Source organism: Schistocerca cancellata, chromosome 11 (assembly GCF_023864275.1).
Source record: "Schistocerca cancellata isolate TAMUIC-IGC-003103 chromosome 11, iqSchCanc2.1, whole genome shotgun sequence".
Taxonomy (NCBI): Eukaryota; Metazoa; Arthropoda; class Insecta; order Orthoptera; family Acrididae; genus Schistocerca; species Schistocerca cancellata.
In genome coordinates this window covers 43368987-43393179 of record NC_064636.1, presented here as the reverse complement: position 1 = coordinate 43393179, position 24193 = coordinate 43368987, and the positions used below count along the sequence as shown (strand labels likewise).

Here is a 24193-nt window from a genome sequence, read left to right as displayed (position 1 = left end):
GGTCACGCGGTTCCAGACTGAAGCGCCTAGAACCGCTCGGCCACCCCGGCCGGCTGGAGGAATGGCATCATATTCTTCGTGGCGAGGCGAAACCAGAGAAGGTAGAGTTGAACGGTGGTGTGTGGCGCGTAGTTGACATCATAAGTGATCCAGAATGGTATTGGGTTACAGGAATGTTATTGTGCACAAACCATTGCCTCTCAGACGCTGTTTTGTGACATGAATTGTTCTGATGGTATAGTTATTGCCTCTGAACTATTCCTATACTGTCCTCGCTTCCCACGGCCGGGTTCCCGGGTTCGATTCCCGGCGGGGTCAGGGATTTTCTCTGCCTCGTGATGCCTGGGTGTTGTGTGATGTCCTTAGGTTAGTTAGGTTTAAGTAGTTCTAAGTTCTAGGGGACTGATGACCATAGATCTTAAGTCCCATAGTGCTCAGAGCCGTTTTTTTTATTCCTCTACTATCCTTCCGCATTTAGATTTCTCTTAAGCGCAATAAGGCCACCACAGACTAACCAGGAATGTCTCACAGCAACGGAGATGAAGAACTGAGTATTGCTCTTGAGGTGTGTAATTTGGAGCCCATGACTACTAGACACTTTGTTTCTTGTTTTGTTCTATACTGCCACCGCTGAAAGTGTTTGTGGAGTTATGGTTCGCGCCGTATTTGTTGACGTGTGGACGCGACGCGATTTTCTCGTGCAAAGTTCGGTGGCGCGACTGAGCTGTTTTTCTCTGCACCCCGTCACGCTTGTGTTTTGTTACTCGATCGCCGATTGTTCTTCCAGCTAATTCGGTGATTATTGGTCCTCCTCATACAGAACCGCTGCACCGTCCTTTTTTCTTTCTCTCTTCGCTGCCCCCTTAACATACTTCCTGCAGCCCGTGCGGCGCGTTCTTTTGTTTCTCACCGTCAGTCAACAAGAGTCCTCTCTCTCTCTCTCTCTCTCTCTCTCTCTCTCTCTCTCTCTCTCTCTCTCTCCCTCTCTCTCCGCATACACGCGCGTGACGACAAATGACTGGCGCAGCGCCATTCATCAAGGTCCCCTTCTCTCTCGTACTTTGCGTGACTTTTCGCCGCACACACAACGAACTAATTCCTGCTGTGACGTCACAATCTACATAGGACCCCTCGTATTAGCTCTGTGGCATTAACGAAAGGGAGAAGAGTGAGGGAGAGAGAGAAGGAAGACTATGGGAGATTGTGTGTGTGTGTTGGGGGAGGGGCGGGGGGCGGGAGGGGAGTGCTTCAAAAGCCACGACGAGACAAGCTGAGGGACTATGGGGGAAAGACGAAATAAAAGCCGTAATAAAAAAACAACAACGAGAGGAAAAAGAGCGATTGGGGAGGATTTAGTTCGTGAAGGCGAGCTTTTAACGCCTGCTGATATTGGCCGCGCAACTGCAGCGCTGCGTAACGGCCTGAAGGGTAATTAAAAAATAAAACAAACGGCAAACGCATGGCTCGAGGGAACCAGGTGCGGGATTGGGCTTGAAGTGGGGGAACCCCCGGCTCTGTCTGTAGGGGTGCTAGCGCAGTAGCCGAGGAGGTTAGTAGTGATGGGCTAAACTGCGATTTTCCGATATCAGTGATTTCTGTGAATGCTACTTTTCAGTATCTGTTATTCTTAACTGTGATTTGTCGCGGTTAAGAGTCGCAGTTAAGGAACCTAGGTCGTGTATCCCTCCGCCACTGCTATTTCTGCGGTTTCTGCTACTTCCGCGATATCTGCGATTTCTGCTACTTCTGCGATTTCTGTGACCTCAGGTTAGAATAAGGGGAGATACGCTTACGCCACAAACGTGAAGCCACGGCCGCCATACTCGTGTGTCAACAACATTTGGTGCTGAATGCGTATAAGTGCATTGGAGTGATTCTTTATAATGTATCAAATACGTTCTCAGAAATGACTGCTACTTAGACCTACTAAAGGGAGCAAGCGTTACACAGTATCTAACCGAGAAGGCTGTGCTCGGCCTAGGCAGCACTACCTTCCCTATTCTACCGTCCTTCGCTGTAGCAGACAAACTGCTCCTAACTCCATGCGCACGCACGCCCAAGTGCGTCTGCGTGCACGAACATACTTTCGTCTTGTCACAGCCGTTCAAAAATGGTTCAAATGGCTCTGAGCACTATGGGACTTAACATCTGAGGTTATCAGTCCCCTAGAACAGAACTACTTAAACCTAACTAAGGCCATCACATACATCCCTGCCCGAGGCAGGATTCGAACCTGCGACCGTAGCGGTCGCGCGGTTCCAGACTGTAGCGCCTAGAACCGCCCGGTCATCAGGACCGGCTGTCACAGCCGTGAAACACGGCAGAGGAAACAGTTTAACATGGACGATAAATAGTTTAAACAAGAAGAGAATAGAAGCTTTCGATATGTGGTGCTACAGAAAAATGCTGAAGGTTAGATGGGTAGATCACATAACTAATGAGGAGGTATTCAATAGAATTGGGGAGAAGAGGAGTTTGTGGCACAACTTGACAAAAAGAAGGGACCGGTTAGTAGGACATGTTCTGAGGCATCAAGGGATCACAAATTTAGTATTGGAGGGCAGCGTGGAGGGTAAAAATCGTAGGGGGAGACCAAGAGATGAATACACTAAGCAGATTCAGAAGGATGTAGGTTGCAGTAGGTATTGGGAGATGAAGAAGCTTGGACAGGATAGAGTAGCATGGAGAGCTGCATCAAACCAGTCTCAGGACTGAAGACAACAACAACAACAGGTTAGCACACGAGTTTAAATCCAGGGCTACGAAACGCATCATCTGCGGCAGTTCAGTAGCTGGTCGACAGAGCTCCTCGCATTTGCGTTATACTTCGCGGGAGCCGCTTCCAACGTTGCTCCGCGTTACACACTAATAGCATTTGTCGAGCCACCCGCCATGTTTTTGTGTCGCGAACAAGCGAGCGACAGCCGACAGCGGATGTGGCAACAATGTAGCAGCACGAGACGGACTTCAACTGTCAGTTAAGTTTAATCGGACTACAGAAGCATTAGGATGAGATAGTGACATTGGATAGTAGAGACAGAAAGATGAGCGGTAGCGTCGAAATGCTACTTACTTGCAAATCGAAGCCAGTAGTACCCTTGATGCCAGATTGAAGTTCGTTGCATGCCGTTTGTACATCTACAGGATTATTACAAATGATTGAAGCGATTTCACAGCTCTACAATAACTTTATTATTTGAGATATTTTCACAATGCTTTGCACACACATACAAAAACTCAAAAAGTTTTTTTAGGCATTCACAAATGTTCTATATGTGCCCCTTTAGTGATTCGGCAGAAATCAAGTTCCTCCAACACTCGGCGCAGCATGTCCCCACCAATGAGTTCGAAAGCATCGTTGATGCTTTAAACTGCGCATATCATCGCCGAATGGAGTTAGCAGTTGGTGGATCTTTGTTGAACTTCGTCCTGAAGTGTGGTTGCACTGTTATGACTGACTGATGTGAGTGCATTTCGAGCACGACATGCGCTTTCTCGGCTCCTGTCGCCATTTTGTCCCACTACGATCTCGAGCGCTCTGGTGGCAGAAATCTGAAGTGCGGCTTCAGCCGAACAAAACTTTATGAGTTTTTCTACGTATCTGTAGTGTGTCGTGACCATATGTTAATGAATGGAGCTACAGTGAATTTATGAAATCGCTTCAATCATTTGTAATAGCCCTGTATATACATACTCCGCAATCCACCACACGCTGCGTGGCAGAGGGTACCTCATACCACAACTAGCATCTTCTCTCGCTGTTCCACTCCCAAAGAGAACGAGGGAAAAATGAGTGCCTATATGCCTCTGTACGAGCCCTAATCTCTCTTATCTTTGTGGTCTTTCCGCGAATTGTAAGTTGGCGGCGGTAAAATTGTACTGCAGTCAGCCTCAAATGCTGGTTCTCTAAATTTCCTCAGCAGCGATTCGCGAAAAGATCGCCTCCTTTCCTCTAGAGACACCCACCCGAGTTCCTGAAGCATTTCCGTAACACTCGCGTGATGATCAAACCTACCAGTAACAAACCTAGCAGCCCGCCTCTGAATTGCTTCCATTTCCTCCCTCAATCCGACCTGATAGGGATCCCAAACGCTCGAGCAGTACTCAAGAATAGGTCGTATTAGTGTTTTATAAGCGGTCTCCTTTACAGATGAACCACATCTCCCCAAGATTCTACCAATGAACCGAAGGCGACTATCCGGCTTCCCCACAACTGCCATTACATGTTTGTCCCACTTCATATCGCTCTGCAATGTTACGCCCAAATATTTAATCGACGTGACTGTGTCAAGCTCTACACTACTAATGGAGTATTCAAATATTACGGGATTCTTTTTCCTATTCATCTGCATTAATTTACATCTACCTATATTTAGAGTTAGTTGCCATTCTTTACACCAATCACAAATCCTGTCCAAGTCATCTTGTATCCTCCTACAGTCACTCAACGACGACACCTTCCCGTACACCACAGCATCATCAGCGAACAGCCGCACCCTGCTATCCACCCTATCCAAAAGATCATTTATGTAGATAGAAAACAACAGCGGACCTACCACACTTCCCTGGAACTCTACAGATGATACCCTCACCTCCGATGAACACTCACCGTCGAGGACAACGTACTGGGTTCTATTACTCCACTCCACAGCCTCTTCCACAATCGCCTAGAAGCTGCCACTGATTACGATTTTAGCAAGTTACAGTTTTTCGTAACTGGCAAAAATCTCTTACGCTGCCTGCAATGGGTTTGTTTCTGTTATTACAGGCGTTGGATGGTCCGCTGCCGTTAAAGCAAAGCCGTTGTTTTTTTTTTTTTTTTTCTTCAGAGTGCGAAATAGTTAAACCCAATTTCCAACGCTGTACTGGAAATTTCAAGGTGAAACACACACACACACACATATACACAGTAAAAGCGAGAGAGAGTACACCCGGCTCGAAGATTTTTTTGTTCTGCGTTTATGTTCTTGTAATGTTCTCTTAACCTGCCACTGGCCTACAGTATTTCTCCAGCGCCGTGTATAGCGAGCCGCTATGATGAAACCAAGCGAAAAGAAACACAGCTCAACGATCGAGTACTTCGCTGAGAATCGACTAACAGCTTTCGATACCAATATACGTTACTAGTGTTCCCTGCCTCCCCCACTCCCACCCCCACCCCCGAACTTCCCCCTCTCCCAATAAAATGGCGACCGTACCTCGTCATAAACGTTAATCCGGCGGCAGGAAGCGGCCATTGAGAACGACGCCTCTGCCATTGTAATCACGGTCGCTCACATCCCATTATCGGAAAATCTCCTCTCCCCCGACAAACCGCCGGGGATTTCGAAAAAGTCCCCGTTCCGATATCGCCGCTGTTACACCCTCTTTTGTTCTCACTAATAACACAATTACCACCGTTTCCCGCCCTATCCAAATACTGTTTCTATTTACCCTTTGCTAACTGGCGAGAATTATGCTGTTTCCAGGAGGCTTGTTCCTGTACTACAGAAGCCTGGATGGCCTCCTTTCATTTAAGCCAAGCGGTTTTTTTCTTTTCAGCTTGTGAAATAGTTAAACCGAACTTCCAACAGCGTACTGAATATTTCATGTTAAAGCTTTTCTGGAAACTTGGCTGGCAGTAAAAATGTCCCAGCGCTGTGGTTAGCACACTGGAGTCGCATTCAGGAGGACGACGGTTCAAACCCGCATCCGGCCATCCTCATTTAGTTTTCACGAGATTTCCTTAAATCGCTTAAACCAAACGCCCGGATGGTTCCTTCGAAAGGACACAGCTGTTTTCCTTCTCCATCCTTTCCTAATCCGAGCTTGTGCTCCCTCTCTAAGGACCTCGATGTCGACGGGACATTAAAACCTAATGTCCTTCTCCCTCTACAAGTAAACAAACAAAAAGCGAATGAGCATTTCATTAGAAATCCGGAAGGGAAAAAAATGCAAAGGAAGTCAGCAGTATACACTGAGGTACCTTGTTACGGAGAAACGGTTCAAAATGGTTCAAATGGCTGTGAGCACTATGGGACTTAATATCTGAGGTAATCAGTCCCCTAGAACTTAGAACTGCTTAAACCTAGAATGAGATTTTCACTCTGCAGCGGAGTGTGCGCTGATATGAAACTTCCTGGCAGATTAAAACTGTGTGCCCGACCGAGACTCGAACTCGGGACCTTTGCCTTTCGCGGGCAAGTGCTCTACCATCTGAGCTACCGAAGCACGACTCACGCCCGGTACTCACAGCTTTACTTCTGCCAGTATCTCGTCTCCTACCTTCCGAACTTTACAGAAGGTCTCCTGCGAACCTTGCAGAACCTTTGCAGAAACTTCTGTAAAGTTTGGACGGTAGGAGACGAGATACTGGCAGAAGTAAAGCTGTGAGTACCGGGCGTGAGTCGTGCTTCGGTAGCTCAGATGGTAGAGCACTTGTCCGCGAAAGGCGAAGGTCCCGAGTTTGAGTCTCGGTCGGGCACACAGTTTTAATCTGCCAGGAAGTTTCATATCAGCGCACACTCCGCTGCAGAGTGAAAATCTCATTCTGGAAACATCCCCCAGGCTGTGGCTAAGCCATGTCTCCGCTAGATCCTTTCTTTCAGGAGTGCTACTTCTGCAAGGTTCGCAGGAGAGCTTCTGTAAAGTTTGGAAAGTAGGAGACCAGATACTGGCAGAAGTAAAGCTGTGAGTACCGGGCGTGAGTCGTGCTTCGGTAGCTCAGTTGGTAGAGCACTTCCCGCGAAAGGCAAAGGTCCCGAGTTCGAGTCTCGGTCGGGCACACAGGTTTAATCTGCCAGGAAGTTTTACTTAAACCTAACTAACCTAAGGACATCACACACATCCATGCCCGAGGCAGGATTCGAACCTGCGACCGTACCAGCAGCGCGGTTCCGGACTGAAGCTTGTTGACACCAGTGCCTACCAATTTAAATTGTATATTACAGCACTGAGGATGGTCACTAAGTGACCGAAAATCGATTTTGCGGTTAATAAAACAAAAAAAATACGACCACTGCTGTCTCTCCTTCTAAGTATATCCATTATCTGGTCGTGGTGCACAGAACACTCCGTGGAGTCGCCAATCAATAGTTACACATAACACAGGCATGAGTCATTCTCTTTCACTATAAACAGCAGTCTGCCCACGCTGAGGTAATTTCTCAATTCCTCAGCTGCAGAAATCACGTGATTCTGAGGCAAAAAATAATCGTCGAGCCGTGTTCGGAGTGAATTTTCATACGAAAATGAAGTTCTTTGAAGGTCGTTTCATAGGGAGCGGGAAAGGTGAAAATTGGAGGGCGCAAGATCAAGTGTGGAATGACTTCCCAACCCAAGTCTTGTACAGTGTGTTCTGTCAGCCTAGCACAGTGGGCCACGGCCGTTATCGTGGAGTATGTAGCGGGACTCTGAATTTTGCCGCGCTACACTCGTTCCCTCAGACATAAATTATACCGTCGCAGCGGTATGAGCGCTCGACGGCACAGAAAATATTAAAATTGTAACTCTTTTTTTTTTCTATCCGTCTATTGTCTCTCGAGAGCAGAAGCTTAATGCAGACGTGATCTGATGGAGACCAAAAAAGTTATTAATGTGTAGACATATTGTGGAAGTTGTTATGACATTTGGAGGAGGGAAGTAACGTAAAATAAATTGCATTTAATATCAAGACGGTATTGTATACATTAGAAATTCCTGGACGATGAAACTTATTGCTAGATTTCGGAGCAGACTTTTCACGCAGAAATAGGAGATTTTTGAAGACCTGGCCGCCGCACGAAAGAAGACATGTTAACGTGGTAAAGGATGAACTCTTATCTACGCCATTTCCCCCTGTCAGTTACATTTTGTTGAAAATGGTTCAAATGGCTCTGAGCACTATGGGACTTAACATCTATGTTCATCAGTCCCCTATAACTTAGAACTACTTAAAGCTAACTAACCTAAGGACAGCACACAACACCCAGCCATCACGAGGCAGAGAAAATCCCTGACCCCGCCGGGAATCGAACCCGGGAACCCGGGCGTGGGAAGCGAGAACGCTACCGCACGACCACGAGATGCGGGCATTACATTTTGTTATTCTCTGTTCTGTTTCAAATAATTTTTGTAGTGGAAATTGGTTTAACTTGTGCTCAGAAACGCCACAAGGACCACCCCAACAATAGCTTTTCCGAATCACGAAGTCCGATAACTTTTCTGTAACACGAAGTCCGACTTGAATTTCATTCTTTCCCTTTTTCACGGTCATTAACGATTAAAAAAAAAAAAAAGACCCTTTTTACTCGCGATTTCTTCCCGCATTTTCAACCTTTTCTTTTCTTCTCTTTTTCTTTTTTATTAACCACTACAAGTAGAATCACATCACGCAGTCCTCTTGGTCGTTGTTCTGGGGTTGTTTCTGCAAGACGCTCAGTTGTTGACAACAAATGCCAGCAGTGATGGTTACACCTCGGGGAAGCAATTCGTAGTACGCCACATACGCCACACCATCGCTGTTCCAACAGATACATAACATCATCTTTTGTGGACGCGCTCAGGTGTTTGTATGGTGAGTTGTTGCTTTGTTTGGGCTCAGATATTCCTTTCTTTTCCGTATGTCAGAGATGCGCATACGGCCACCCGCTGATATTTTGTGATTTTGGGTTAGATATACGGTACCCATACACTCGATTTTTGATCATTCCCCATTGCGGGAAAAATGTCGCACGAAGGTGGAATGGTCACAGTTAATCACATTGCCAGTTCTCTGCCGGGTACCAGGGTGTCAGAGTGGCTATCTCAGCGGGTTTCCCCAATTGGGAGAGGTATCGTCGCTATAATGGTTCCCAATTTGTCTCTGCTTTGCTTATATGCTTTGCTCGCAACGCCACCAGGGCGTGGGGCGGGGGGGCGGGGGGCGGGGGGGGGGGGGGCATTCAGTCTCGCGATGCGCAGTAGTCATAACGTGAGAGCATTACTAGTTGAGAGCATGTCGCGTGCAGTTATTGTTCTGTTGGGCGAGAGAGTAGATGCTGTTCGGTTGGTGTAATGTATATATGAAAGATGTTGCAATGATCACAGTGTATTTTTCGTCAATATATATGGAGGTAACAAAAAATTTTCTTATTTCAAATCTCCTTAATAATAATGCCTCCTGGTCACAGGTTCAGTCAACAAAGCATCTGGCTTGTGTTTATGTATTAGACTTGTAATTCTGGTTTCTATGTGCAATTATAGTATTTGTGGTTTTTCAATTAGTTCATTGTAAATGGTGTTTAAAATTTCTTGTTGTATTGAGGAAGAACCGTGTCAGGTACATGTACGTTAAACCACACTACCACACACAGAACAGTTACACTTGAACTTTGTTGTTTCCTAGCTTTTATAGTTGCAGGGGACTTAATTAATCAATTGTGTTAACGGAAATTTTCTTTCATTCTTTATTGTTATTTTATGCAGTCAGATTGCGTACTAATATTAGGCAGGGCCAACCGGTTACGAGACTTCGTAACTGGACACACAGCGACTAAAATTATCGCATTTTAAATAATTAAGCCACCATGCAACGTTTCGCCTCATAAGAGAAGTTTTTATATCTACCTGTATTAAGTTGCTGACAAGAATGGAAAAGAAAACAGAGGATATGTTAGATGAGGATCAGTTTGGCTTTAGGAAAGGTAAAGACACTACAGAGGCAACTCTGTCGTTGCAACTGATAATGGAAGCAAGACTAAGGAAAAATCAAAACACGTTCATACGAGTGTTGACCTGGAAAAAGCGTTCGGCAATTTAAAATGTTGCAAGATGCTCGAAATTCAGAGAAAAATAGAGGTAACCTAAAGGGGGGATTATAAGGGAGAACGACCAAGAACGAAGTGCTCGGATTAAAAAGGGTGAAAGACAGGGATACATAATTTCTCTCCTACTGTTCAATCTGTACATCGAAGAAGCAATGAGGCACATAAAAAAAGATTCAGGAGTGGAATTAAAATTTAAGGTTAAAGGATATCAATGATACGATTCGCTGATGACATTGCTATCCTGAGTGAAAGTGAAGAAGAATTACAAGATTGGCTGAAGAGAATGAACAGTCTAATGAGAACAGAATGTGGACTGAGAGAAAATCGAAGAAAAACGAAAGTAATGAGAAGTAGCAGAAATGAGAACAGCGAGAAACTTAACATCAGAATTGATGGGCATGAAATAGATGAAGTTAAGGAATTCTACTACCTAGGCAGCAAAATCACGATATCGAAAGCATACTAGCACCACATTCCCGGGCAAGAGAAGTCCACTAGTATCAAACGCATACCTCAGTCTGAGGAAGACATTTCTGAGAATGTTCATCTGGAGCACGGCATTGTATGGTAGTGAAACATAAACTGTGGGAAAGCCGGAACAGAAGAAAAGCGAAGCATTTGAGGTGCTCAAAACAATGGTTGAAATGGCTCTGAACACTATGGGCATCAGTCCCCTAGACGTAGAACTACGTAAACCTAACTAACCTAAGGATATCACACACATCCATGCCCGAGGCAGGATTCGAACCTTCGACCGTAGCAGTCGCGCGGTTCCAGACTGTAGCGCCTAGAACCGCTCGGCCACCGCGGCCGGCAGATGTGGTGCGGTAGGCGAATGCTAAAAATTACCTGGACAGATAAGCTAAGGAATGAAGAGGTTCTGCGCAGAATCGGAAAGGAATATGTGAAAAACACTGACAAGGTGAAGGAACAGGATAATAGGACATATTGAAAGGTGGCTACACTGAGTCACAGCGCCAGACATAGCGCCAAAGAGTATTTTTCAGCCGCCTCCACTGGGGCAGTAGTGGTTCAGAGGTTGCCGTGGGCAGTGCTTGTTGAGAGGATGTCGAGACCTGTACTAGTTGAGAGCATGTCGTGTGCATTTGTTGTTCTACTGGGCGAGAGAGTAAATGCTGTTCGGTTGGTGTAATGTATAGATGGAAGATGTTGCAATGATCACAGTGTATTTTTCCTCAATATATATGGAGGTAAAAAAAAAATTATTTCACATTTCCTTAATGACAATGCCTCTTGGTCACACGTTCAGTCAACAAAGCATCTGGCTCGTGTTCATGTATTAGACTTGTAATTCTGGTTTCTATGTGCAATTATAGTATTTCTGGCTTTTTTAATTACTTCATTGTAAATAGTGTTTAAAATTTCTTGTCGTATTGAGGAAGAACTGTGCCAGATACATGTACGTTGAACCACACTTCCACACACAGAAAAGTTACACTTGTGCTTCGTTGTTACGTAGCTTTTATAGTTGCAGGGGACTTAATTAATCAACTGTGTTAACGGAAATTTCCTTTCATTCTTTATTGTTATTTTATGCACTCAGATTGCATACTAATACTAGTCAGGGCCAACTGGTTACGAGACTTCGTAACCGGACACACAGCTACTAAAATTATATTTTCATTGTATAATTAAGCTCCCATGCAATATGTTAAGACAGGGAATGACTTACACGCTACTAGAGGGAGCTGTAGAGGGCAAAAGCCGTAGAAGAAGACATAAATTGGAATATATCCAGCAAATAACTGAGGACGTAGGTTGCAAGTGCTACTCTGAGATGAAGCGGTTGGCACAGAAGACGAATTCGTGGCGGGTCGCATCAAACCAGCCAGAAGACTGATGACTCAAAAAAGAAAATGTATTCCAATTCAGAATACGCTGTTTTGACTCTGACCAAGGGGTACAGGGATTTCTGGGACGCACTTTATATTCATGAGCCTACCAGATATGAACATAAAATTCTAGGGCTGCCCTTCGTGGCACGAGGTAAAGCGGGGGCACGAATTGTGGGTGCAACTGGCAGTGTCTTTCTCCCCCCCTCCACCCCCACCCCCCTCCCCCCCTCTCTCTCTCTCCCACCATCCCACGCGTGCTATTCACCCTTTACCTCTATCTGCCTGCAGACGTCTTTCTGGTGGGAAATAGAATTTTAAAACAAGTTCCTGTGAGCGACACAAAAGATCCCTGGAGACCCACGCCTTGCCCCGCCCATCGCCTCCCCCTCCCCCACCCCCTGACGTCACGTAACGAGGACAAAAGACCCTCCCCCTTACAGCCTTTTTGCACCGCTCTTCGCTTCCGCCTCCTTTGCATCGCCTCGTTATCACTTTGCGACGAATCATTTCATTCAGTGGGAGCCCGTATTATGGAAGGCGGAAATCTCCAACGATTTCTCTCTCTCAAGGCGGACACACACACACACACACACACACACACACACAGTGCGAGAGCGTCACAGCGATGCTCAACAAACGGCAAAGGGAAACGTTACGAAGGATAGCCAGAAAGTAAAGTTACGTAATTATTTTTTTATTTCTTTGCAGATATGCTTCGCCACAGAACGGCAGCAGGCCGCAATAGGAAGAAAAAAAAATTCGCGGCCTCTTAATCTTATAATTCTTGAAACTTCCTGGCAGATCAAAACTGTGTGCCCGACCGAGACTCGAACTCGGGACCTTTGCCTTTCGCGGGAAAGTGCTCTACCATCTGAGCTACCGAAGCACGACTCACGCACCGTCCTCACAGCTTCACTTCTGCCAGTACCTCGTCTCCTACCTTCCAAACATTACAGAATCTCTCCTGCGAACTTTGCAGAACTAGCACTCCTGGCAGAAAGGATATTGCGGAGACATGGCTTAATCACAGCCTGGGGGACGTTCCAGGATGAGATTTTCACTCTGTAGCGGAGTGTGCGCTGATATGAAACTTCCTGGCAGATCAAAACTGTGTGCCCGACCGAGACTCGAACTCGGGACCTTTGCCTTTCGCGGGAAAGTGCTCTACCATCTGAGCTACCGAAGCACGACTCACGCACCGTCCTCACAGCTTCACTTCTGCCAGTACCTCGTCTCCTACCTTCCAAACTTTACAGAAGCTCTCCTGCGAACCTTGCAGAATTAGCACTCCTGGCATAAAGGATATTGCGGAGACATGGCTTAGCCACAGCCTGGGGGACGTTTCCAGAATGAGCTTTTCACTCTGCAGCGGAGTGTGCGCTGATATGAAACTTCCTGGCAGATCAAAACTGTGTGCCCGACCGAGACTCGAACTCGGGACCTTTCCTCCAGGCTGTGGCTAAGCCATGTCTCCGCAATATCCTTTCTTTCAGGAGTGCTAGTTCTGCAAGGTTCGCAGGAGAGCTTCTGTGAAGTTTGGAAGGTAGGAGACGAGGTACTGGCAGAAGTTAAGCTGTGAGGACGGGGCGTGAGTCGTGCTTGGGTAGCTCAAATGGTAGAGCACTTACTTGTGAAAGGCAAAGGTCCCGAGTTCGAGTCTCGGTCCGGCACACAGTTTTAATCTGCTAGGAAGTTTCATAACAGCGCACACTTCGCTGCAGAGTAACTTCAGCCGACATCTGTGGCCGAACGGTTCTAGGCGCTTCAGTCCGGAACCGCGCTGCTGCTATGGTCGCAGGTTCGAATCCTGCATCGGGCATGGATGTGTGTGATGTCCTTAGGTTGGTTAGGTTTAAGTAGTTCGAAGTCTGGGGGACTGATGACCTGATTTTAAGTCCCATAGCGCTTTGACGAGAAATCAACTGTCTATTAATAAATTTTTGAATTTAACTTTTGAGTCGAAAGCCATTTGAACCATTTTTTTTTTTTTTGAAAATTTGATCCTTATAATACTTTTTCGCGGAATAACGGACCTACATTCCGTGCCGGGTTGATGGAAGCAGCGGGAGACACTGTGACTGGATAGCGCTGACACTTCCACCGTGATAAGTCTGTACGACGGACAACTAAGTGGTAGACCGTCTTCCGGTAGAGAACCGGGAAATGAAAGAGAAATGTAGGTCCTAGTCATCTACGATCGGCATCTCAACCTAGGAGAGTGTACGAAAAACGAAAATCAGACACAGGTCAATTCTGAACATCCTGCCCGAAGACAGGGTTCCGCGACTACTCATAACCATTCAGAAATACCAACGAACCGAAGCAGGCAAGGTAGGCAAGCCGCACACAAGAGGTGTCGAAGGTGGTGCATAACACTCAGGCGTAGGAGCAGCTGCCAGACTGAATTGCAGTGAAGAGTCCAACATTAACATGGGCGTGAATAAAACGTCGAAAAGTCCCTCGACATCCCCTTCAGCTTGGCAACAACCTCGGTGGTACCAACGTACCTTTGAGTTGTCAAGCGCGGTAGAAATGTACCTTCACAAACTCTCGATAGCGGCGTGGCGTCTGCTCTACTGCCTGAAGGTAGGAAAACCTCGCCCAACGGGTGTTTAACATCTTTTTTTTTTTTTTTTTTTGAGTCATCGGTCTTGTGATCGGTTTGATGCGGACCGCCACCAATTCCTCTACTGTGCCAACCTCTTCATCTCAGAGTAGCACTTGCAACCTACGTCCTCAATTATTTGCAGAATGTATTCTAATCTCTGTCTTCCTCTACAGTTTTTGCCCTCTACAGCTCCCTCTAGTACCGTGGAAGTCATTCTATGATGTCTTAAAACAGATGTCCTATGGTCCTCTTCCTTCTCCTTGTCAGTGTTTCCCACATATTCCTTTCCTCTCCGATTACGCGCAGAACGTCTTTATTCCTCATCAGTCCACCTAATTTTGAGCATTCGTGTGTAGCATCACATCTCAAACGCTTCGATTCTCTTCTTTTCGCGTTTTCTGATAGTCCATGTTTCACTACCAGATGTATATTCTCAGAAATTTCTTCCTCAAATAGGGCCTATGTTTGATATTAGAAGACTTCTCTTCGCCAGGAGAACCCTTTTTGCCAGTAGTCGTCTGTCTTTGTTGTCCTCATTGCTCCGTCCATCATTGGCTATTTTGCTGCCTTGGTAGTAGAATTCCTTAACTTCATCTACTTCGTGACGATCACTTCCGATTTTAAGTTTTTCGCTGTTCTAATTTCTGCTACTTCTCATTACTTCAGTCTCTCTTCGATTTACTCTCAATCCATATCCTGTACTCATTAGACTGTTCATTCCATTCAGCAGATCTTCTCATTCAGGATAGCAATGTCATCAGCGAATCGTATCATTGATATCCTTTCACTTCGAATTTCCATCATTGCTTCTTCAATGTACAGATCGAACAGTAGCGGCGAAAGACTACTTCCATCTCTTACATCCCTTTTAATCCTAGCACCTCGTTCTTGGTCGTCCACTCTTATTATTCCCTGTTGGGCCTTGTGCATATTGTATATTACCCGTCTTCCCCTACAACTTACCCCTATTTTTGTCAGAATTTCGTACATCTTGCACCATTTTAAACTGCCGAACGCTTTTTTCGAGGTCGACAAATCCTATGAATGTGTCTCGATTTTTCTTTAATGTTGCTTCCATTATCAACCGCAACGCCAGAATTGCCTCTCTGGTGCCTTTACCTAAAGCGAAACTGCCCTCAGTTTCGTTTTCCATTCTTCTGTATGTCAGCAATTTGGATGCATGAGGTGCTAAGCTGATAGTGCGATAATTCTCGCACCTGATAGGTCTTGCAGTCTTCCGAATTGTATGGGTGATACAGGGTGTCCAGAAAAGGGCTCCCTGATTTCAAAATTAAATATCTCGAAAACAAAGATCGATAGAGGAATGCAGTGAACGGTATGTTTATTGTGAAATCTGTAAGAAGTTTATACAGCAGTTTGAAATAATAGTTACAAAAGCTGCTAACAGATGGCGCTGTACGCTGTACAGCTCATATCAGCATACTTATAGTGAAATAATAGTATGAAAACAATCTTTGCAAACAATCACATCACAATGTTTTCAAAATGTTCACCACTGGCACTACAGAGGTAGCGCAAACGAAGAATGAAATTCGCCATCACGTTTCGTAGTGTCTCATCCGAAATGGATTCACATGCCACAGAGATCGCCGATTCGAGCTCGTCCAGCGTGGCGGGATGCTTCGGGTAGACCATGTCTTTCACTGTGCCCCACAAAAATAAGTCACAGGGAGTCAAATCCGGCGAATATGGAGGCCAATCCACGCCTGCACCAGTAAATTTGGGATATTCCAAAGCAATGACTCGATTCCCGAAGTATTCCTCAAGAAAGCGAAACACTAGTTCGGTCCGATGTGGTCGGGCTCCATCTTGCATAAACCATTCAGTACCTGGTCGATCCTCTAACGCTTGCTGTGTGGCGACAAATTGTTCCAAAATTGCAACGTAACGTGCACCAGTGACCGTTTCTCGTATGAAAAAAGGGCCAATAACGCCTCTGCTGCATACTGCAGCCCACACAGTAACTTTAGGAGAATACAGGGGTTTCGCTTCACACCAATATGGCTTTTCGGAACCCCAAAATCGCCTGTTCTGCTTATTCACGTATCCATTCAGGTGGAAGTGTGCTTCATCTGTAAACCAGATGCAGCCAACATCAAATCCTTCACTATCAATCACTGTGAGCATCTGATTAGCAAAGGCAACCCTTTGTTGCACAGCTCGTACGGGTATGGCCTGGTGCGTTTGAAGTTTGAATGGAAACACGTGTAGGCTCTTTCTCAGTATTTTCTGCGTGCTGGAACGCTTCAAACCAGTCTCAGATGCAATTCTACCGACGGATGACATTGGATTTCGCTGAATAATTCCAGAAACTGTGGCGATATTTTCAGGCGTAACTGCGGTTTGCTTGCGGCCAACATGCCCCACTAGATCATCAGTTACGCTGCCTGTTCGTTGAAATTTTGCGAAGAGCGTACGAATGGTTTTCGCATCGGGTCCTTTTGGAGCGTTAAATCGTGCCTGAAAACTTCGCCTTGTTGCCGTAGGACTCTCTTCTAACCTGCGGTACTCCAGCACCAGAAAAACGCGTTGTTGAACGGAGTACATGGTTTTAATCTGTTCCTTCGGTACGCTAACCTCCTTTCACGTTTCAATAGTGGAACTGATCGCTCTGGGCTTCGGATCACTATTTATACCAGGCATTACGTATGGCGATTACAGCGCCATCTGTTAGTAGCTTTTGTAACTATTATTTCAAACTGCTGTATAAAGTTCTTACAGCTTTCACAATAAACATACCGTTTACTGTATTCCTCTATCGATCTTTGTTTTCGAGATATTTAATTTTGAAATCAGGGAGTCCTTTTCTGGACACCCTGTATTTTACAGAAAGTCAGATGGTATGTCGGCAGACTCGTACATTCTAAAAACCGACGTGAATAGTTGGCTCAAACCCAGGCGCTAGTGCAGTTGCACGGCTGAATCGGTGTCAACCTTCGTGGGTGTACATTTCTAAGGCGCTCACCAAGGGTTCGCCGGAGGCACTGAGGGTCTTGCTGAACTGGTTGGGGAGTGGGGGGGGGGGGGGGGGGGGGATGGAAGGGGGGGGGATCTTAGAGGGACACTTCGCCGTTTTACGCATGCGCATGTTAATGTTGGACTCCATCGTAGGCACGCCACAGAAAGGCAGTAAACAGGAGCACTGGAGAAATGTTAAGTAACCTGCACTGCTTCGCACCACTTTCAGATTTCGTCGAATGGTTTTGAAGTGGTTCGAACATGTATACGAGACGAAAAATTGCGGTCGCGCTGCACTATAAAGGTACAGGGTGTTTCAAAAATGACCGGTATATTTGAAACGGCAATACAAACTAAACGAGCAGCGATAGAAATACACCGTTTGTTGCAATATGCTTGGGACAACAGTACATTTTCAGGCAGACAAACTTTCGAAATTACAGTAGTTACAACTGTCAACAACAGATGGCGCTGCGGTCTGGGAAACTCTATAGTACGATATTTTCCACATATCCACCATGCGTAGCAATAATATGGCGTAGTCTCTGAATGAAATTACCCGAAACCTTTGACAACGTGTCTGGCGGAATGGCTTCACATGCAGATGAGATGCACTGCTTCAGCTGTTCAATTGTTTCTGGATTCTGGCGGTACACCTGGTCTTTCAAGTGTCCCCACAGAAAGAAGTCACAGGGGTTCATGTCTGGCGAATAGGGAGGCCAATCCACGCCGCCTCCTGCATGTTTCGGATAGCCCAAAGCAATCACACGATCATCGAAATATTCATTCAGGAAATTAAAGACGTCGGCCGTGCGATGTGGCCGGGCACCATCTTGCATCAACCACGAGGTGTTCGCAGTGTCGTCTAAGGCAGTTTGTACCGCCACAAATTCACGAAGAATGTCCAGATAGCGTGATGCAGTAATCGTTTCGGATCTGAAAAATGGGCCAATGATTCCTTTGGAAGAAATGGCGGCCCAGACCAGTACTTTTTGAGGATGCAGGGACGATGGGACTGCAACATGGGGCTTTTCGGTTCCCCATATGCGCCAGTTCTGTTTATTGACGAAGCCGTCCAGGTAAAAATAAGCTTCGTCAGTAAACCAAATGCTGCCGACATGCATATCGCCATCATCAATCCTGTGCACTATATCGTTAGCGAATGTCTCTCGTGCAGCAATGGTAGCGGCGCTGAGGGGTTGCCGCGTTTGAATTTTGTACGGATAGAGTTGTAAACTCTGGCGCATGATACGATACGTCATTTGGACCGCAGCTGCAACACGGCGAACGAAAACCCGACGCCGCTGTCGGATCACCTGCTGCACTAGCTGCGCGTTGCCCTCTGTGGTTGCTGTACGTGGTCGCCCTACCTTTCCGGCACGTTCATCCGTCACGTTCCGAGTCCGTTGAAATTTTTCAAACAGATCCTTTATTGTATCGCTTTTCGGTCCTTTGGTTACATTAAACCTCCGTTGAAAACTTCGTCTTGTTCCAACAACACTGTGTTCCAGGCGGTGGAATTCCAACAACAGAAAAATCCTCTGTCCTAAGGAATAAACCATGTTGTCCACAGCACACTTGCACGTTGTGAACAGCACACGCTTACAGCAGAAAGACGACGTACAGAATGGCGCACCCACAGACTGCGTTGTCTTATATATCTTTCACATCACTTGCAGCGCCATCTGTTGTTGAAACTTGTAACTACTGTAATTTCGAAAGTTTGTCCGCCTGAAAATGTACTGTTGTTTCAAGCATATTGCAACAAACGGTGTATTTCTATCGCTGCTCGTTTAGTTTTTATTGCCGTTTCAAATATATCGGTCATTTTTGAAACACCCTGTAGGTGTGTGTGTGTGTGTGTGTGTGTGTGTGTGTGTGTGTGTGTGTGTGTGTGTGTGTGTGTGTGAGTGAGAGAGAGAGAGAGAGAGAGAGAGAGAGAGAGTGTTTGGAGGATAGGAGCGCTCAAGAGCGAGGTTATAGCGCCCTTACACCTATTAAAAGAAACGAATGTGGATGTAATAGCGAAAATGTTGACATACGTGCTAAGACAACGAAGGAATTCTAGAATGTGCTCTACAGGAGATTAAAACACAAGTAACACGATAGAGGAGCAGGGAAATATGACTTGCTAAGCACTTACGAAAAACATGGGAGAACCAGTCACCCTGTGAACTCATTAAAACCATATACTAAGATGGTATCTGTTCTTTCGGACATGTCCCAAAGAACAGATACCATCGGTGACCAAGCACCTCGTTAGAATGAAATTACAATGAATTGAACAGCCTTAGCTGCTTATAGGCGTTGACATATGTCAACGGGGACAGATAAAACGTGTGCCCCGATATATCAGGAAGAAATATCGCCGACATATATGGGTTCGAAATGGTTTTAATGTAATTACAATGAAATGAATACTCGTAGCTGCCTACAGGCGATGACATACGTCAACGGGAACAGATGAAAATGTGTGCCCCGACCGGGACTCGAACCCGGGATCTCCTGCTTACATGGCAGACGCTCTATCCATCTGAGCCACCGAGGACACTGAGGACTGCAGGGATTTATCTCTGGCACGCCTCCCGCGAAACCCACATTCTCAACGTATTGTGCCGCACTACATTCGTAGTGCCCCATTATACTCATTACTCGCGGCGCGTTGCCGATTCCCGTAAGAGTTCGGGCACTGTTTGTGCATCCGCACAGAAGAAGAAAATGGTCAAGTGGCCGGTGAGCCTTAACTATATATATATACTAAGATGGTATGTGTTGTTTCGGACACGTCCGGGACTTGAACCCGGGATCTCCTGCTTACATGGCAGACGCTCTATCCATCTGAGCCACCGAGGAAGAACAGACACCATCTTAGTATATATGTAGTTAAGGCAACCGGCCACTTGGCCATCTTCTTCTTCTGTGCGAATACACAAACAGTGCCCGAACTCTTACGGGAATCGGCAACGCGCCGCGAGTAATGAGTATGATGGGCGGGGGGCACTACGTAAAGTAGTGCGGGACAATACGTTGAGAATGTGGGTTTCGCGAGAGGCGTGCCAGAGATAAATCCCTGCAGTCGCGCTAACCTCTGTGTCCTCGGTGGCTCAGATGGATAGAGCGTCTGCCATGTAAGCAGGAGATTCCGGGTTCGAGTCCCGGTCGGGGCACACATTGTCATCTGTCCCCGTTGACGTATGTCAACGCCTGTAAGCAGCTAAGGATGTTCATTTCACTGTAATTACATTAAAACCGTTTCGAATCGATATATGTCGGCGATATTTCTTTCCGATATATCGATATCGAAATGGCAATATCGAGAGCCGTTATCTTTTTTTTTCGCAATTTTCGGTAAATATATGGAACTGTTCTCTTGAAACTGTAGTAGAACAATTTTACTGTCACTCAATATGCAAGGCCGCCACAGAAACGTGGCGAGTTTCCCGATGACGAACTGTGGACGCGCCACCGTTGGACTAATGTCCTGGAAGCCATTAAGGAGCGGGTGCTAACGACCGTCTAAGCAGTTAGGACGCCCCTGGCAAGAGACCGGTTAACCGAGGCCGCTGTCTCGGAGCTAACTGTACTGTCTTGCACTAACAACGCGCTTCGCAGCCGACATCTTTCCTATACGGAATCCTCGCCTACTCGAATGCCACCGCAACCCCCATCGTAGAACTAACACAGAATGTGAGGGCCACAATAAACTAAAAATAAGTATTTCATACTGCCTAACTTCGTGAAAAATGACAACTCTCCGTCTTCATACACTGAGGTGGCAAATGTCATGGGATAAAGATATAACACATATACACTACTGGCCGTTAAAATTGCTACTCCAAAAAGAAATGCAGATGATAAACAGGTATTCATTGGACAAATATATTATACTACAACTGACATGTGATTACATTTTCACGCAATTTGGGTGCATAGATCCTGAGAAATCAGTACCCAGAACAACAACCTCTGGCCGTAATAACGGCCTTGATACGCCTGGGCAGTCAGTCAAACAGACTTTGGATGGCGTGTACAGGTGCAGCTGCCCATGCAGCTTCAACACAATACCACAGTTGATCAAGAGTAGTGATTGGCGTATTGTGAGACATCTGGAGAATGCGCTGGCCAGGGCAGCAGTCGAACATTTTCTGTATGCAGGAAGGCCCGTACAGGACCTGCAACATGCGGTCGTGCATCATCCTGCTGAAATGTAGGATTTCGCAGGGATCGAATGAAGGGTAGAGCCACGGGTCGTAACACATCTGAAATGTAACGTCCACTGTTCAAAGTCCCGTCAATGCGAACAAGAGGTGACCGAGACGTGTAACCAGTGGCAGCCCAATACCATCACGCCGGGTGATACGCCAGTATGGCGATGACGAATACACGCTTCCAATGTGAGTTCACCGCGATGTCGCCAAAAACGGATGCGACCATCGTGAAGCTGTAAACAGAACCTGGATTCATCCGAAAAAATGACGTTTTGCCATTCGTGCACCCAGTTTCCTCGTCGAGTACACCATCGCAGGCGCTCCTGTCTGTGATGCAGCGTCAAGGGTAACCGCAGCCACGGTCTCCGAGCTGATAGTCCTGTTCGTGCAGGTGGTTGTTGTCTTGCAAACGTCCCCATCTGTCCACTCAGGGATCGAGACGTGGCTGCACGATCCATTACAGCCGTGCGGATAAGATGCCTGTCATCTCGACTGCAAGTGATACGAGGCCGTTGGGATCCAGCACGGCGTTCCGTATTACCCTCCTGAACCCACCGATTCCATATTCTGCTAACAGTCATTGGATCTCGACCAACGCGAGCAGCAATGTCGCGATACGATAAACCGTAATCGCGATAGGCTACAATCCGAACTTTATCAACGTCGGAGACGTGATGGTACGCATTTCTCCTCCTTACACGAGGTATCACAACAGCGTTTCACCAGGCAACGCCGGTCAACTGCTGTTTGTTTATGAGAAATCGGTTGGAAACTTTCTTCATGTCAGTACGTTGTAGGTGTCGCCACCGGTGCCAACCTTGTGTGAATGCTCTGAAAAGCTGATCATTTGCATATCACAGCATCTTCCTGCTGACGGTTATATTTCGCGTCTGTAGCACATAATCTTCCTGGTGTAGCATTTTTAATGCCCAGTAATGTACTTCATGCTGTCTAACTTTGTCAAAAATGACAACTCTCCGTCTTATGGACGGGCCGACCGCTGTGGCCGAGCGGTTCTAGGCACTTCTGTCTGGAACCGCGCTGCTGCTACGGTCGCAGGTTCGAATGGATGTGAGTGATGTCCCTAGGTTAGTAAGGTTCAAGCAGTAAGTGTAGGGGACTGATGACCTCACATGTTAAGTCCCATAGTGCTTAGAGCCATATGACTCAATTATGGACGGCTATAGAGCCAACATGGCTGAATATTTCTGCCCGGGACTTCCAACAAATGGTTGAGTCCACGCCAATGTAGCAGCTGCAGTACGCCGCGTACTGGAGGTCCGGCATGATATTAGAGGTATGCCATGACGTGTGTAATGTAAGACCTGCTCGTATAGCGCAATGAACAGTGCGCTACTTTGACAGGCAGGGAGGCGGGCCGATGTCCGATCGATTCAGTGAGGTGGCTTAATGACCTTTGCTTTAGTACAGAGGCTGTGGCTTTTGTGCGGTTTTCCTCTCTAATTTACGTAAATACAACGTTGGCTCCCAATCTCAGCCTTAGGAAACGCCAATAACAAACACGTAACACAGAAAACACACAGATCAGCAGTGACACCATTCGCAGACAGCTGGCGAATATATATATATATATATATATATATATATATATATATATATATATATATATATATAACATTCCATTACAACTACTGACAGACTTGGGAGAGCCAGCCCTGACAAAACTCTACCATCTGGTGAGCAAGATGTATGAGACAGGCGAAATAGCCTCAGACTTCTAGAAGAATATAATAATTCCAATCCCAAAGAAAGCAGGTGTTGACAGATGCGAAAATTACCGAACTATCAGTTTAATAAGTCACGGCTGCAAAATACTAACGTGAATTCCTTACAGACGAATGGAAAAACTGGTAGAAGCCGGCCTCAGGGAAGATCAGTTTGGATTCCGTAGAAATGTTGGAACACGTGAGCCAATACTGACCCTACGGCTTATTTTAGATTGACGAAAGTCGAACATACGTTTCTAGCATTTGTAGGCTTAGAGAAAGCTTCTGACAATGTTGACTGGAATACTCTCTTTCAAATTCTGAATGTGGCAGGGGTGAAATACAGGGAGCGAAAGGCTATTTACAATTTGTGCAGAAACCAGATGGCAGTTATAAGAGTCGAGGGACATGAAAGGGAAGCAGTGGTTGGGACGGGAGTGAGACAGGGTTGTAGCTTCTCCCCGATGTTATTCAATCTTGAAGTTTCATCTGTTGTCCTCCTCTTCTTCTGGGATGCTTCGCTTTTCCTTTCAGTCCATAGATGTAGTTGGGAATCTATAAATATGATATAATTAATTTCCCTTGAGACAGTTAAGTCTTATCTTTATCTACGATAATGATAGAAGCTGAAGAAATCAATCAAAATTTTTGCCATGGCCGTTACTTGAACCCAGGCCTTCTTGCATACGAGGCAGGAATGCAAGCTAGCCATTAGAGTACCACAGCTAATATTCCTGCACAGAGTACCCCACTCCCTAACCCAGCCTTCAGTTCACATACTCATTCTTTTTCGCCTTCTCTGATCGTCACTATTGCCAAGACTCTCCTGCATTGGACCAGCACCCCAGTGTTGGACGTAATGGGGTAATCCTACAACTCAGGCAGAGCTGATCTATAGATTTAATGTAATCAAATTTACCTCAAAACAGCTATTCCAATGCTGGAGAGCCTCAGCAACAGCGACGATGTAAGAAGGTTAGATTAAATTAGACTAGTACAGGGTTATTACAAATGATTGAAGCGATTTCACAGCCCTACAATTACTTTATTA

The 24193-nt window shown here is 46.1% G+C and overlaps 1 protein-coding gene and 2 non-coding genes across 6 annotated transcripts in view; 1 reads left to right on the top strand and 2 right to left on the bottom strand.

Annotated features, from left to right (window-relative positions):
• LOC126108513 (coiled-coil domain-containing protein CG32809-like) overlaps positions 1 to 24193 on the bottom strand; it is a 626816-nt gene that overhangs the window by 464490 nt on the left and 138133 nt on the right. The window lies entirely within an intron of this gene.
• On the bottom strand, positions 19682 to 19755 carry Trnat-ugu (transfer RNA threonine (anticodon UGU)). The gene has a single exon. It is a non-coding gene; the product is annotated as a tRNA-Thr (tRNA).
• Positions 20301 to 20374, top strand: Trnat-ugu (transfer RNA threonine (anticodon UGU)). Its single transcript has one exon. It is a non-coding gene; the product is annotated as a tRNA-Thr (tRNA).